We start from the raw sequence: 5,538 nt of genomic DNA, 5'->3' as shown, positions 1-5,538 counted from the left end.
TGGCTCTTGTGTTTTCTGTTGGAGACATACGGGGCTGGATGCTTGTTTGATCATGGAGAGAGAGCTGGAGAAGGGAAAGATTCAGTGCCCCGCGGTGTGACAACCACCTCAATGCACAAAAGCCAGGTCTCGTCTAACTATTTGGTGACTTGGCCCTTGCTGAGAGGTTACATCCTGAGGCTGTCTCAGGCCTGAATACAAAATACAGAAAAAGTCAGCAAAGACGTAAAATATAAGTTAATATTCAGGGCTCAAACCAGCCTGGGGCAGCCCATGTGTCCCAGCACAGGCGTCCTGCGATGTACCTGGTGCTGCTATTTTCTATTGCCGATCAAAGAAGCACATGCTCAATGAGAGCTGTTAAGTTCGAGAAAATGGTCCCTCTGCTCCTCAGCTTGTCCCCACTGCAGTGGTCGATTCTTGTGGGCATCCGCACCACCTGCAACCTGTCCACGACTGGCACCGGCTGTCACTTTTCATCCTCTGCCTCTCCCTTCCACCTCCTACCCTCGGTAAACAGATGGGAACACCTTCCTTGGGGCATGCAGAGGGAGTCACTAGGGTGCATGAGAGCTCACCTGCTTCTTAGGTGGATCTTTTGCAGCTCCACACATTCCTGATGTGACAGCTCTGGCTGTCACCACGGTGCTGGATGGGTCCAGGTGACAGCAGTGCCTCTGGAAATGAAACCCAGCGAGACCTCCCAGTCCCCATCACACCACCAGCCGTGCTGCTTTCAGTCTTCTCTGAGCGTGGGGCTGGCTTCCAGCAGCTGTCTGATCAGAAAAGCACTTTAAAACATCCTTATGGAGATGTTATCCGAGTACCCTGCTGTAAACAGGCTCTGAAATGATCCAGTGACCTTCTCTGCATGGACAAGAGAAATCAAAATTCTTTACAAAATCCCAATTGCAGCTGTTCAAGACTTTTTTTTTTTCCTTTTATTTTTCAGTCCAAAGACTCTTCTGTAGGTAGAGGAAAGGAGCTGAGGGAAAAGGAGGAGGATGCAAAATGCCCATCCCGTGGCTTTCATTTCGGAAAGTTCTCTAATGAAGCTGAAGCAAACCAGCAGCAAAAACCAGGTATCCTCCTCCACCTTTTCCCTTAACTCTCCTTAGCCTCGACCAGTTTTGCCTTGCTCTTTATTTCCCCTTGGATTACTGGAAAAATCAGGAGAAAAAAGTGGTCTTTGGGGACATGCCGTGTCCCATTTCAGCTGTCCCCAGCAGAGGACACTCTGATATCACTAAGAGGAGGGAGCCAGGACAAAGCCATCCCTCCCCTCCAAGACATACCAGGTGGGCTGGGGGGAATCCACAACTACTCGTTTATCCATCTGTGCTCCAGGAACAGAGACCCTGCTGCACAGAGATCCTTTTCAGAATGAATTCTGAAATGAATTCAGGGGCCAAACTGCATGAGACAAAGAGCTTCGACGCAGAGGAGGGAGCTGGAGGGGCTGCAGTGTCACGGCGACACAATCTTCCCAGCTCTTCTCAAGGGAAAAATTACTCTGGGGATGCCATCCCCTCTTATTCAGGTACCATATAGAGCCATGTTGCCCCTTAAAACAGGGCAGAGAGCAAAAGCCACTTCTTCTCTTGCTGGGAGAAGAAGTCATTGCCACGATGCATTTCTAAGCAACACAGCTGAGACTGGTTTGCTTCCCAAAAAGGGGAAACTGAGGCAGGGGCATCATCACTCCTCTCCCTGAGCCATGCAGGACCCACATCATCCCAGTGCTCCGGGTAATAGAGCCTGAGCTTTTCCAGCAAACCCTCCAAATCTCTGCTTTTAAACACCTGCCATAAGAAAAGAGAAAAAAATCTCTTCTGTTGCTCTTGGAGAAAGAAGAGGCACAAACACCTTCCACTTTTGGCAGCCTCTTGGCATCGCTGAGTGCTCACACAGCACCCCTTCTGAGCTGTGAAAGGAGAGGAGAGCTGTTGCTTTTCACTCCCCACTGGGGACTTTTTTTCAGTGTTTATTTCATTTTCACCTGGAATTTAACAACCAGGCTTGCAAAAGCAGGGCTGGGAAAAAAAGCAGTGTGAGATGGTGCTGCTTCTGGCTCTTCCAGTGACCCTCGGACCCTGCTGGATGCAAAACACAGGCGAGAGCCTCTTTAGCTTCAGGATAGGGGTGTCCTGGGGGACACAGCAGTCCTAGCTCCGTCAGGAGGATGCAGTCGGCATCTCCGGCTGCTTCCCACCAGCCAGACCGCGGGAAATTACAGGAATTGCTGACATTTTTCTGTAGCCACAGAGTTTCTGCAGCCCCACAGCAGCCCTCTGGTCCCCAAGGGCAATGGAGAGACTTTTCCCACTGCCTCAGGAGCTCTTGTACTCCTCCCCAGCTCCTCCCTCCAAGAAGACCCCCTGGCCCAGAGTAACACAGCGCTTAGAGGGGGAATCATCCCCTTGCAACACACTGAGAAGTTAAATACACCCTTCATTCAAGGGCAGAGGGAGAAACAGCAGCAACTGAGCACTCCCTCGTCCTCCCTGCACAGGCTTCCAGGGCCAGACACTCGAAAACGGGTCCCTGCGTTCACGTGGATGCTCACATCCAAACCTGCAATTACTTAACTTGATTTTAAAAGATCTGTATTTTGGGTGGATTTATAAAAAACTAAATACAGCTGCTGGCAGGCAGCCCTGACTCCAGTCTGGGTGGATCCACAGGAACTCCCAAACCCCCTTGCAGCTTTGTTTTCTGCTGTGGGAAAGCACTGAAAGCTCAAGAGGAACAAATGTGGAGTGCATGCCTACTTCCCAAAGGAGGCCAGGGGGATTGAGTTGCTTCATTTAAAAAGAAAAACAACAAAACACACAAAATAACCCACCCCAAAACCACTTGGATCCACAAACAAGGTTGCTTTGGAATTGTAGATGTGATGAAGGGATGGCAGGGAGCAAGACAGGTGTCAACCTTTTGCTGGAGCAGCCATGTAGGGCTCCAATTAATTATCACCTGCAGAGGTGTTTTTAGGAGTTATTTATAGGTGAGTGTGATGAAGCCTAAGGAAAGCAATTGCCAAAATGAACCAGGCACATAACGCAGGACAGCGTCTCCCTCCCTGGAGGGGAACAAACTGCTCCAGGCTGAGCATTTCAGCCCAGGGATCCAGATTAAATCCATGTGGCATCTGGGCTCGGTCCATAACCTGCTACTGCCGGTGCTGCAGGCTGCCAGGACTGACCCAAGCATCCAAAGGAAAGAGAAGATGAAATCTCCATCCTTAAATGGTTCCTCAATGTCTGAGGATGCCGGTATTTCTAGGAGAGGCGATGCTGTGTCCAAATTAATCTTTTCCAGAGCGAGCTCCTGCAGTGCCTCCAGCAGGTGTCACAGCTCACGTTAACCATCACAGAAAAAGCTGCTGTCGTGGGATTCTGCTCTGACAGGTACTAGCAAGCGATCCCAGCATCAATTCCCTTTCTATTAAGGATGGGTGAAAGGTTTCATGCGATTGCTTAGGATGATAAAAGCAATTCATCAGCATGGGTTCTGCAGGCATAAGCAAATCCTAAATCCTCCCCAGCCAGATATTGGCTGGCTTATCTAACCGTGTGACCTCTCTTCAAAAGCCAGCCTGGACAAATAGAGCAAATTTCTTCCTTGAAATGCTATCGGCATAGATTATCATGGGGAAAGAATATGGTCCCCCCCTCCTCTTTGTGGGGCAGATCCAAGCAAGCTGCTTCCGTAACCAAGCATCCCTCTCTGGTTCATCGCTCTCTCCAAGCAAGGGACCAAGCCACATCCTGGTGACTTGCTTTCCATCACAAGAGACTTCGCAGTGTCTGCTGAAACCTTTAATTAATGTTGGGGGGGTAATCAAAGCAGGGCAGGAACCCAAAATTCATTATCTTCCAGAGGCTACTGAAGAGGCAGTAGGGCTGTCCTTGGAGTTTTGGCCACAAGTGGTTGGTCTGAACTCCTTGGAGGGCTGGGTCTGAGATGATTTCATCATACCATGGGATGGATTCGGTGACGGGCAGGGAAGGAAGGGGAAGCCACAACCAGCAGTGCTCCTGACTTTGAGTTAGTCTGTACAGCATTAAAACCAACACATTCCTTTCCCCAGCCAGAGGCTCCTTCCCTTTTGTGTAGGACATCAGGGTCCTTCCACCCCAAACCAAGCAATCAATCAGAACTCATGCTCAATGATTGAAACTTGCCAGCCTTTTGGCCAGGCTCCTCTGCACACATGCCTTTATATTCTGCTTTCCCCCCCCATTATAATAAAAAAAGCCCAAATGTGCTTTTTGTTTAGCCTGGAGAAGAGGAGGCTGAGGGGAGACCTCATTGCTCTCTACAACTCCCTGAAAGGAGGTTGGAGAGCAGAGTGCTGGCCTCTTCTCCCAAGTGACAGGGGACAGGACAAGAGGGAATGGCCTCAAGCTCCGCCAGGGGAGGTTTAGGCTGGACATTAAGAAAAAATTTTTCACAGAAAGGGTCATTGGGCAGTGGAACAGGCTGCCCAGGGAGGTGGTTGATTCACCTTCCCTGGAGGTGTTTAAGGGACGGGTGGACGAGGTGCTGAGGGACATGGTTTAGCGTTTGATAGGAATGGTTGGACTTGATGATCTGGTGGGTCTCTTCCAACCTGGTGATTCTATGATTCTATGATTTGTTGCTTGGAAGTGCCTGGATTTTACCAATGGATTAAGCCTGCCGAGTTGTGAAGTGATGAGCCTCACTCTGTGCTTTGGGTAAAGCCTGTTATCAAAAAAAGGCTTTTGACAGGAGGCATGAGTGGGTCAGGCTGTGAATACACAACGGGATTTGCATTTCCAGGAATGATCACCATCTCTGTTAATTTACAGTCATCCAAGTCCATGTTTTATGAGGAGTTACAGTTATTAAGATTACAAGGAAGCTCCAACCTGGAGCAGGACTGCTGAGCCAGATGTGCCTGGGATGCCCAGGAAGCCCAGCCTCCAGGGCAGAAGTCCAAGAGATGCAACATTATCTTCACTGAAGACGTTCTCAGCCACAGCCTCACGCAAAGGAAACCATCGTGCCTCCACGTGGTACAGAGGATGTGGCCATCAGAGAAGGGTGGATGCAGGGGACAGAGTTGGCTGCAGAAGAGTTGTCTTGTGAAGGATGGGGTTTTAGTGAAGGATGGGGTTTTAGTGGAGAAAGAAACCTACCAACAAGAGAAAGACCTGGGAATGACCCTTTAATCAACTCATCTCCTCTCAGCACTCATGACCAGCTCCTCATATTGCAAGACAGGGATGTCCTAATGGCAGATAATCCACAACGAGTGCATTTAATTAAGAGCTGGGAAAGAAAGCAAAGCAATTGATTTTCAGCAGGGGTTTCTAGGGATGAAAACAGACGCCCAGAGACCTCCAGGCTCTTTAATCAGAGACTCAAGTCTTCTTCACAGACCAAGAGCTGATGAGGACACAGCAAAAAATCATAGATACAGCAGTTTTTCTGTACAGACACCGATAACCCGGAGGTGACTTTTCTTTCCCCTCCCCTTCTGACACATCTGCTTCAGTCATTTAGTGCTGAGCT

Source organism: Phaenicophaeus curvirostris, chromosome 7, assembly GCF_032191515.1.
Source record: "Phaenicophaeus curvirostris isolate KB17595 chromosome 7, BPBGC_Pcur_1.0, whole genome shotgun sequence".
Lineage (NCBI taxonomy): Eukaryota > Metazoa > Chordata > Aves > Cuculiformes > Cuculidae > Phaenicophaeus > Phaenicophaeus curvirostris.
Note: the sequence above shows the minus strand (reverse complement) of the source record.